Raw genomic sequence first — 11953 nt, forward strand, 5'->3', positions numbered from 1 at the left:
CACTATTTATGAGCGGTTAGCTAATAATAATAAAGTTCATATATCCCAGTAATTGCAGTTCAAGTCCCTGGAGTAGTAGTAGTAGTAGTAGTTTTGATAGAAATATTTGAGAAATTATTGTAGACAACTTCATATTTTTCAGTAGGCCTAATTAAGGACACTTTTTTTTTTCTCCGTCCCATGGAGTAGGGAAAATAATAGTAATCCACCAGCTGTAATAATCACATAACCACATTTCAGTAGAATTGTAGTGAAGATAAGGTATAATATATTAGATAGTATCTTGCCAGTTATATTCGTGTTTTTCTTCGTGTACGGCAATCCTTTTGATACTTAAGCATTCAACCAAATGCAGTGTAGTGTAGTGTAGATACATTGTAGTATAGATACAGTACATTTAGATAGTGCCGTATCATGCGTGCTATATTCGTGTGTTATCTTTCGTGTATATCTATTAGACCATAATACTAATAATAATTTGTCTAAGCATTTAGCTTCGTTGGTAATCTTTGAGTACAGTAGTCCTTGCAAATTTCATTTCTGTTGTGCTTAGTAGTGACATACGGTACGGTACCGGTATCGTAATTAGGATACGTCTGAAAGTAGTTTAAAAATTATTGTAGTGTACTGTACAGTAGTATACGAGTAATATCCTATTAGAATTTAGTGTGCTTATTTTATTATTGTAAAATATTTGTGTAGTACTGGTGTGGTAGAGGTATCCGTAGAAATCCTCACTAAAATATTGTTGAAATTAGGATAGGCTTAATTGCAGTTTGGAATTGTGTAGTTCTTGTGTATTACTTTCAATGTTCAGTAATTAACAGCAGCTTTTATCCTGTTAGGGGTTGTAGGATAAAAAAAAAAATAGAGCACGACTAAGTAGTATTGTAGTGTAGTCGTATATTAATTACCTTATTGCTGTGTACTATCCCAGACAATATATCCCTCCGTTCATTTTTTTTTTTTTTTTGCAAATAAGTTCTTTTATTTTTTAATTTAAAATTTTTCCCCCGTAAAGAATGGCTAAGGAGCGCGAGTGTACTTATTGTGGGTGTGGTGAGGCATTGAGGGGTATGAGGGAGGAGTTGGAAAGTTTGAGGGAGATAATTAGGATTCTCACAGAAGACGGGAAGGAAGATAGGACTCCCTCAAACAATGTACAGGTTACAGTAGGTGCACAAGAGGGAGGGGAAGGAAAGGGAGGAGTTGTAGAAGACAGGTGGTCTAATGTTCTAAGGGGAAGGAGATTGCAGGCCAAGGGCTCTATTCAGGATCAGAATTCAGGACAGGTGTCTGTGCGAAATCGGTACGAGTCACTCCAGGTAGAACAACAGAGGGAAGATGAGACACAGGGAACTGTTGCTGAGATGCGTGGAAGTAGGAGGAAGGGAAAAGGTAGGAAAGGGAAATGTAGAGTAGAGGATAGGAAAAGACAGGTGGAACAGGGTCATGGGAAGGAGAAAAGGGAGGAGGAAGTAGCTTCTGCAGCTATCAGGAAAGATAGGGGTGACCAGGAGGGGAGGGGATCAAATGAGGTGGGTAGGGTTGAGGCTCTGGTCATGGGGGATTCCATCGTTAGACACGTGGGGAAAAAGTGTGGAGGAAAGGGAACCAGGGTAGAATGTTATCCAGGAATTAGGTTGAGGCAGATGTTGAGGAAAGTAGAAGAGAGGGAGGAGGGGAAGGAGAAGGTGGTAGTGTTTCACATTGGTACCAACAATGTAAGGCAAGCTGATATAAGTACCAACATAGTTGGAGATGTGTGGGATCTGGTAAATGCAGCACGGGTGAAGTTTAAGAAAGCGGAGATTGTTATTAGTGGAATACTGTGTAGGAGGGATACTGACTGGAGGGTGATTGGGGATTTAAATGAGACTATGGAGTGGGTATGTGGGAAACTGGGAGTGAAATTTCTTGATCTTAATGGGTGGGTAGGAGAAAGGGATCTGCACTCGGATGGCCTTCATTTTAACTGCAGTGGTACGTATAAGTTAGGAAATTTGTTTGGAAGGGTAATAGGGAGGTACATTCAGGGAAACGGGATGGCCTAGGGAGCGGTGATAAGGGAACAGGGAACTGGAAATCAAGTAGGGATGACATAAAATTGTTAATGTTGAACTGTAGAAGTAATGTAAAGAAAGCAATAGAATTAAGTAATTTAATAGATATATATTTACCAGATATTGTAATAGGAGTTGAATCATAGCTGAGAAATGATATAATGGATGCAGAAATTTTTTCACGGCACTGGAGTGTGTATCGTAGAGATAGGATAGGAAAGGTGGGAGGGGGAGTTTTCATTCTGGTGAAAGAAGAATTTGTAAGCTACGAAAAAGTTAAAGATGAGACACACGAAATTCTAGGTGTAAGGCTCATTTCTAAAGATAATAGGCAACTTGATATATTTGGAGTGTACAGATCGGGAAAGGGTAGCACTGATGCGGATTCGGAATTATTTGATAGGATAGTCAGCTATGTGGGAAACGACATGGAAAGAAATGTGATTGTAGCGGGAGATCTGAATTTGCCAGATGTCAATTGGGAAGGAAATGCGAACGACAGGAAGCATGACCAACAATTGGCAAATAAGTTAATATGGGAAGGACAGCTGATTCAGAAAGTGATGGAACCAACCAGAGGGAAAAATATTTTGGATGTGGTGCTGATAAAACCAGATGAGCTCTATAGGAAAACTGAAGTAATAGATGGTATTAGTGATCATGAAGCTGTTTTTGTGGTAGTTAAAAATAAATGTGATAGAAAGGAAGGTCTTAAAAGTAGGACTGTTAGGCAGTACCATATGGCTGATAAAGCAGGTATGAGGCAGTTTCTAAAAAGTAACTATGATCGGTGGAAAACGGTAAATAAAAATGTAAACAGACTCTGGGATAGGTTTAAAGAAATTGTTGAGGAATGCGAAAACAGGTTTGTACCTTTAAGGGTGGTAAGGAATGGTAAAGACCCACCTTATTATAATAGAGAAATAAAGAGACTAAGAAGGAGGTGCAGACTGGAAAGAAATAGAGTTAGAAATGGCTGTGGAAGTAAGGAGAAACTGAAGGAACTTACTAGAAAATTGAATCTAGCAAAGAAAGCAACTAAGGATAACATGATGGCAAGCATAATTGGCAGTCATACAAATTTTAGTGAAAAATGGAAGGGTATGTATAGGTATTTTAAGGCAGAAACAGGTTCCAAGAAGGGCATTCCAGGAATAATTAATGAACAAGGGGAGTGTGTATGTGACGATCTTCAAAAGGCAAAAGTATTCAGTCAGCAGTATGTAAAGATTGTTGGTTACAAGGATAATGTCGAGATAGAGGAAGAGACTAAGGCCAAAGAAGTAATAAAATTTACATATGATAACAATGACATTTACAATAAGATACAAAAGTTGAAAACTAGAAAAGCGGCTGGAATTGATCAGATTTCTGGGGATATACTAAAGACAATGGGTTGGGATATAGTACCATATCTGAAGTACTTATTTGATTATTGTTTGGCAGAAGGAGCTATACCAGATGAATGGAGAGTTGCTATAGTAGCCCCTGTGTATAAAGGAAAGGGTGATAGACATAAAGCTGAAAATTACAGGCCAGTAAGTTTGACATGCATTGTATGTAAGCTTTGGGAAGGCATTCTTTCTGATTATATTAGACATGTTTGTGAAATTAATAACTGGTTCGATAGAAGGCAATTCGGTTTTAGGAAAGGTTATTCCACTGAAGCTCAACTTGTAGGATTCCAGCAAGATATAGCAGATATCTTGGATTCTGGAGGTCAAATGGACTGTATCGCGATTGACATGTCTAAAGCATTTGATAGGGTGGATCATGGGAGACTACTGGCAAAAATGAGTGCAACTGGACTAGACAAAAGAGTGACTGAATGGGTTGCTATATTTCTAGAAAATAGATCTCAGAGAGTTAGAGTAGGTGAAGCTTTGACTGACCCTGTAATAGCTGAGACGGGAGTTCCTCAGGGCAGTGTTATCGGACCTTTATGTTTTCTTATATATATAAATGATATGAGTAAAGGAGTGGAATCGGAGGTAAGGCTTTTTGCGGATGATGTTATTCTCTATAGAGTGATAAATAAGTTACAAGATTGTGAGCAACTGCAACGTGACCTCGAAAATATTGTGAGATGGACAGCAGGCAATGGTATGTTGATAAACGGGGCTAAAAGTCAGGTTGTGAGTTTCACAAATAGGAAAAGTCCTCTCAGTTTTAATTACTGCGTTGATGGGGTGAAAGTTCCTTTTGGGGATCATTGTAAGTATCTAGGTGTTAATATAAGGAAAGATCTTTACTGGGGTAATCACATAAATGGGATTGTAAATAAAGGGTACCGATCTCTGCACATGGTTATGAGGGTGTTTAGGGGTTGTAGTAAGGATGTAAAGGAGAGTGCATATAAGTCTCTGGTAAGACCCCAACTAGAGTATGGTTCCAGTGTATGGGACCCTCACCAGGAATACCTGATTCAAGAACTGGAAAAAATCCAAAGAAAAGCAGCTCGATTTGTTCTGGGTGATTTCCGACAAAAGAGTAGCGTTACAAAAATGTTGCAATGTTTGGGTTGGGAAGAATTGAGAGAAAGAAGAAGAGCTGCTCAACTAAGTGGTATGTTCATATAAATGTTGATTCCCCTAGGGAATCTGAAATATTTGTTCCGAATGAGTAAATTTATAATACCAATATAAATGGTCGGTTATTGGACATTATAAATTTTCCAGCTAACTCATTTCCGTTCGCCAGCGTTTCGCCCTCGTGTGCTAGGCTGGGCTCATCAGTTCGTACCTAGCGCACCTACCAAGACGCTGGCTAGTGCATACCGTGGAGGCCACTGCGTAGGCTAATTGTAGCCACCGGCAGTGCCAATGCACTATGAGACACTTCGTCTCATTATCAAAAATTGATGCCTGCTTAGCCATCAGATGATATAAATGTTGATTCCCCTAGGGAATCTGAAATATTTGTTATAGCTAGCTGGAAAATTTATAATGTCCAATAACAGACCATTTATATTGGTATTATAAATTTACTCATTCGGAACAAATATTTCAGATTCCCTAGGGGAATCAACATTTATATCATCTGATGGCTAAGCAGGCATCAATTTTTGATAATGTGACGAAGTGTCTCATAGTGCATGGGCACTGCCGGTGGCTACAATTAGCCTACGCAGTGGCCTCCACGGTATGCACTAGCCAGCGTCTTGGTAGGTGTGCTAGGTACCAACTGATGAGCCCAGCCTAGCACACGAGGGCGAAACACTGGCGAACGGAAATGAGTTAGCTGGAAAATTTATAATGTCCAATAACGGACCATTTATATTGGTATTATAAATTTACTCATTTGGAACAAATATTTCAGATTCCCTAGGGGAATCAACATTTATATCATCTGATGGCTAAGCAGGCATCAATTTTTGATAATGAGACGAAGTGTCTCATAGTGCATTGGCACTGCCGGTGGCTACAATTAGCCTACGCAGTGGCCTCCATGGTATGCACTACCAGCGTCTTGATAGGTGTGCTAGGTAACAACTGATGAGCCCAGCCTAGCACACGAGGGCGAAACGCTGGCGAACGGAAATGAGTTAGCTGGAAAATTTATAATGTCCAATAACGGACCATTTATATTGGTATTATAAATTTACTCATTCGGAACAAATATTTCAGATTTCCTAGGGGAATCAACATTTATATAATCTGATGGCTAAGCAGGCATCAATTTTTGATAATGAGACGAAGTGTCTCATAGTGCATTGGCACTGCCGGTGGCTACAATTAGCCTACGCAGTGGCCTCCACGGTATGCACTAGCCAGTGTCTTGGTAGGTGTGCTAGGTACCAACTGATGAGCCCAGCCTAGCACACGAGGGCAAAACGCTGGCGAACGGAAATGAGTTAGCTGGAAAATTTATAATGTCCAATAACGGACCATTTATATTGGTATTATAAATTTACTCATTCGGAACAGATATTTCAGATTCCCTAGGGGAATCAACATTTATATCATCTGATGGCTAAGCAGGCATCAATTTTTGATAATGAGACGAAGTGTCTCATAGTGCATTGGCACTGCCGGTGGCTACAATTAGCCTACGCAGTGGCCTCCACGGTATGCACTAGCCAGCGTCTTGGTAGGTGTGTTAGGTACCAACTTATGAGCCCAGCCTAGCACACGAGGGCGAAACGCTGGCGAACGGAAATGAGTTAGCTGGAAAATTTATAATGTCCAATAACGGACCATTTATATTGGTATTATAAGTGGTATGTTCCGAGCTGTCATCGGAGAGATGGCGTGGAATGACATTAGTAGACGAATAGGTTTGAATGGCGTCTATAAAAGTAGGAAAGATCACAATATGAAGATAAAGTTGGGATTCAAGAGGACAAACTGGGGCAAATATTCATTTATAGGAAGGGGAGTTAGGGATTGGAATAACTTACCAAGGGAGATGTTCAATAAATTTCCAATTTCTTTGAAATCATTTCGGAAAAGGCTAGGAAAGCAACAGATAGGGAATCTGCCACCTGGGCGACTGCCCTAAATGCTGATCAGTATTGATTGAAGAATTGAAGATTGAAGTCTGGTTCAGCTACTGTGCAAAGTGATGACAAGACTTACCTGGCTATGGCGAAACCACAATACTGCGTTTATCTCCCGCATACAGAGGGAAGAAATGAAGCAAGTTTACACAATGGATATAACATAATAACTTAATGTGGTGTTACAGAAGAATGCTGAAGGAAAGATCAGTGGATCAAAACATAAATGAAAAGATAATGAACTGAATTGCTGAGAGGAAAATGATTTGATGCAGTTTGATGAGAAAGGGATAGAATGATAGGACATAAGACACCCAGTACTGGTTCAGTTGGATTTTGCTAGTGGTTTTATATCGCACCGACACAGATAGGTCTTATAGCGACGATGGGATAGGAAAGGCCTAGTAGTTGGAAAGAAGCAGCTGTGGCCTTAATTAAGGTACAGCCCCAGCATTGGCCTGGTGTGACAATGGGGAAACTACGGAAAACTATCTTCAGGGCTACCGACAGTGGGATGAACCCACAATCTCCCGGATGCAAAGCTCACAGCAGCGCGTCTCTAACCGCACGGCCACCTCGCCCGGTTATTCAGTTAGTTTGTGAAGGAAGTGTAAGTGGTAAGAACAATAGGGGTAGACCAATGTATGAATATGACAAAAAGATTAGACTAGCTGTAAGATGTATTTGTTAGGTACAGAGAAATGAAAAGTTTGGGAGAGAATACGGTGACATGGATCGATGCGTGAAACGAGTCTATGGAATGCCAACAGAAACTACAAATCCTCCAAGAAAACGACCCTTCAAGCACAATGAATAAAAGATACATACCCACAAATGCTTGTCTGAATAATATTTAATATATCTGAAATATACTCTTAGGTTATTAGGTTGTGTTGAATACATCTAGTACAGGCTATATAAACTACAGTACAAATGTAGTCAACTACACGCCTGTGGCATTCAGCAGTCAAAACAGTGTTAAATTAAAATTCCTGCACATGGTAGCTGGGGTGGTTTGGCACGTTAGACGTTATAATCGTGGTGAAACGTAAAGATTTGATAATTCCTTGATGAGGCGAACCGTACAGAAATAATATATCCAACGGCATAAAACTGCACAAATTTTACTGATCCGTCCCAAATACTTAATATTCAAAGACATATCTGCCACTTCGAACGTGAATCAATATATTGAATTGTCTTATTTGAACAAAGACTCATTGTCCTAGGAATATAACGGCGAGAATAATGTGAGGTTCAGGGAGATCAGGAAGGATCTGAAAAAATAGGACTAAATCGTGAAGACATTGTTAACAGAAACAAGTACCGACACCAGATCTATAACTTCGTAGAGAAGAACAGAACAGCAGTAGATGGACACAACTAAGTTATTTTGTAACCAAATCTTGTGTTGGAGTTGTGACTGTCCAGAAATAATGTGTCACTGCTCCAACTACTCCAGTGACACGACTGGAGCAGTGACACGTTGTCGGTCCAGTGACAACCGGTACAAGCATAAATGGAGCTGAGAAACATAGCATAGTAGCCTTACGTAGCCAAGGGATGCACGATTTGCTGTTTTTCGATTATGTCTTATCTGACTGGTAGGTTGAAAGACTCGAAAATATTTTTTATCTTCAATTAATAAATACATACATAATAATGTTATTTTGTTTAACTTCCCAATAACTACATTTACGGTTTTCATTTGAGACACCGAGGTGCCGGAATTTTGTTCTGCAGGAGTTCTTTCACTTGCCAGTAAATTTACTAATAATAATCTTATTTGCTTTACGTCCCACTAACTACTATTACGGTTTTCAGAGACGCCGAGGTGCCGGAATTAAGTCCCGCAGGAGTTCTTTTACGTGCCTATAAATCTACCGACACGAGGCTGACGTATTTGAGCACCTTCAAATACCATCGGACTGAGCCAGGATCGAACCTGCCAACTTGGGGTCAGAAGGCCAGCGCATCAACCGCCTGAGCCACTCAGCCCGGCAGTGTAAGTAAATCTACTGACCGAGCAACTGGCTATACGGTTTGGGTTACGTATCTGTCAACTTCCACTCGTGAGATAATTGGTTCGAACCCCACTATCGGAAGCCTTGAAAGCGGTTTTCCGTTGTTTCCCATTTTCACACCAGGCAAACGCTGGATACGTTCTTTAACTAAGGCCACGGTCGCTTCCCACGCCTAGTCCTTTCCTATGCCGTCGTCACTAGTCCATGTCGGTGCGACGTAAAGCAGATAATAAATAGAAAAAAAAGAAAGAAGACGATACCGTACGAGGCTGACGAATTTGAGCACTTTCAAATACTACTGGACCGAGCCAGATCGACTCTGCCAAGTTGTGGCTAGAAAGCCAGCGCTTTACTGACCAAGCTACACCGCCCGACACAATTTTATTTCTAGAAGTAAATGACAAGTAAGAATTACTTCTTTTTGTAACACGTAACGGTTACAAGTAATCCGATTACTTCCCAACTCGGAAAATGAAAGCATTTTGTGTGCAATTCTTACCTAAGATTCTGATAATATTGTTTTAGAGATCGCCGAGAATCATTTTGAACCATCTGACGCTTTAAAAAGTATTCAGTGCTGTGAATTTAAAATGTTCATTGATCATATTCGCCAGATTAAATGTTTAGTTATAGTACGGTATCAAAAATGACGTTTAACTATGTTAAGGAAAACAACCGTTAATAATAATCAAAATAATAAAATAATAATAATAAGGTATTATTGTTATTGTTATTATTATTATTATTATTATTATTATTATTATTATTATTATTATTATTATTATTTATAGAAACGTTTTAGTGTTGAAGTAGATTACTATGTATTTCTTTCGTATACCCACCTTATAGAGCCTTAACTGGACCGTTTGCGAATAGCAGTAACAACACTTCCCGGTACAGCAAACTGCGAGTCGCAGCGCAACACAGTCACAGACGTCACAGTAGCAGTGGACCGGTACAGCAAACTGCGAGTCGCAGCGCAACACAGTCACGGTAGCAGTGGACCGATACAGCAAACTGCGAGTCGCAGCGCAACACAGTCACAGTAGCAGTGGACCCGGACTGGTACAGCAAACTGCGAGTCGCTGCGCAACACAGTCACAGTAGCAGTGGACCGGTACAGCAAACTGCGAGTCGCAGCGCAACACAGTCACAGTAGCAGTGGACCGATACAGCAAACTGCGAGTCGCAGCGCAACACAGTCACAGTAGCAGTGGACCCGGACTGGTACAGCAAACTGCGAGTCGCAGCGCAACACAGTCACAGTAGCAGTGGACCCGGACTGGTACAGCAAACTGCGAGTCGCTGCGCAACACAGTCACAGTAGCAGTGGACCGGTACAGCAAACTGCGAGTCGCAGCGCAACACAGTCACAGTAGCAGTGGACCGATACAGCAAACTGCGAGTCGCTGCGCAACACAGCCACAGTAGCAGTGGAACGGTAGCAGCAAACTGCGAGTCGCTGCGCAACACAGCCACAGACGTCACAGTAGCAGTGGAGTGGTACAGCAAACTGCGAGTCGCAGAGCAACACAGCCACAGACGTCACAGTAGCAGTGGACCGGTACAGCAAACTGCGAGTCGCAGCGCAACACTGTCACGGTAGCAGAGGACCGGTACAGCAAACTGCGAGTCGCAGAGCAACACAGTCACAGTAGCAGTGGAGCGGTAGACAAGAGACTCCTACAGCAGGTTGTCACTGCTCCATTCCGCGAATAGGTGACGCGTACCGGTACACCTCTATCTTGTGTCATTAGCTGGTTTTGTTATTCCAATGCTGATGTGGATCGTGTGCTTAGTAAAGTAAACAGGGGCGTAACGGTAGACGTGCAGTGCCTTTAAGGGGCCCCACAGATTCCTAATACCACCCTGCACAGACATGATCAGGGCGGTTATGTGGAATCAATCTATTTTTAATTTTCTATTCTCACAATTTGTACGTTGAGGTATTGCCACTTGGTTGCACCTAGAAGCAGTTTCTTGTACCGAGAGTAACACAGCACAGTTATGAACAGTGCTCGCCCCTGCTATATCTCGCAACACCATGACACGCTCCCTACCGGCACCAAATTATTGAAAAATAATAATTACAACAATGAAAGTTGATGCCCAAATGTCATATTTCAGTTAGAAAATTATACTTTGTTAATGCGTAATGCACCTGTGACCGTATTGTACGCAGAATTTGCAGAACATTGAAGTTTTGTCACACATTTGAGGCGCATGGAATCAAAACCTGCCAAGACCAGAAAAGAACCTTTGTAGGAAAATGACGAAAACTGTTTAGATATGAATAAAAGAACCTTGGATATGAACGTTTCGTATATTAATTACTTTGTCATCAAACGATGCATTCCAACTAATTACAGGATTGTCCCTTTATCCCTTTCAGACCTAGTACGCACAATTTTGCGGGTTCGTATTTTAGTTATCCCTGGCCGTATTTGATGTTTTTTCGGCGCTACACCGGACTGCAGTGATTGTGCAGGACACGTGGCATGTATTTCAATTGATTTTAGTATGCGCTTGACCGCCAGGGCGAAGGAAGAAGAGTTTAAAAAGCACAGTTGATCGGCGAGATGGCAGGAAGCAGTAGTGCCGAAAGTAAGTATTTATTTACTGCGTTTATATTAATCTAGAAGCTTTACTGAATACCGGAATATATTCAATGAAGTGTGTACATTGGTTAGTGAACGTAAATTTTGAAGCTACACCATCGTACGTGATACAACGAGGTTTTGAATTTTGATACGCACAATTGTGTGGGTCCTGTTTTTAGGATGTTAGTTTTTATTTTGTAAAATAAACTATTAATATGTGTATTGAGCAGCATTTTAGTCAGTTCTTGACGTACAAACAAAAATTCACACCTCCAGTTTTCTTTCAGGTCTGAAAGGGTTATGGAAAGTAACAACATTCTTAAGATTACTTAGAATTTAACTGTTTTTGAAAGATAATGTACGGTCCAGACGGACGCTTTTGAAAGTAAGAAAAGCAGTTTTAAGAATAAAAACAAGGTAAGAAGGAATGCATTTTAATGTGGACCTTCAAAATTATGTGTGAAATGAAAATCTGACCTGAATTATGATTGTGCGTATATATCAAATATAACAGCAGTGCAGTTTGTTTGTTCAGTCCTCATTCTCAACACACACAATTTCTTCTTGACATCTTCCCCTCCATTGTTTTTTATTGATCTGATAATACCCACATGAAACTGCAGCGTTGGTAGCTTTTACCAGTCTGACCCGAAGTGTCCGGTTGCAGAAAGGTCCTTCATGGCAGATCAGCTGTTTGCCAATCTACTTTAATTTCGGAGTGCGTTGCAGAAAACCTAATCCCCCAACAGCTTTCTCCAATTTACTGAC

The 11953-nt window shown here is 40.8% G+C and overlaps 1 protein-coding gene across 1 annotated transcript in view; it reads right to left on the reverse strand.

The window, feature by feature from the left end:
• LOC136875102 (gastrula zinc finger protein XlCGF7.1) overlaps positions 1–7519 on the reverse strand; it is a 65923-nt gene extending 58404 nt beyond the window's left edge. The window contains exon 1 of the mRNA XM_067148832.2: positions 7390–7519. The gene's annotated coding sequence lies outside the window, so the exon portion shown is untranslated. The remainder of the gene's footprint in view (positions 1–7389) is intronic.
• Between the last annotated feature and the right edge of the window lie 4434 nt (positions 7520–11953).

The sequence above is a fragment of the Anabrus simplex genome, chromosome 5 (assembly GCF_040414725.1).
Source record: "Anabrus simplex isolate iqAnaSimp1 chromosome 5, ASM4041472v1, whole genome shotgun sequence".
Lineage (NCBI taxonomy): Eukaryota > Metazoa > Arthropoda > Insecta > Orthoptera > Tettigoniidae > Anabrus > Anabrus simplex.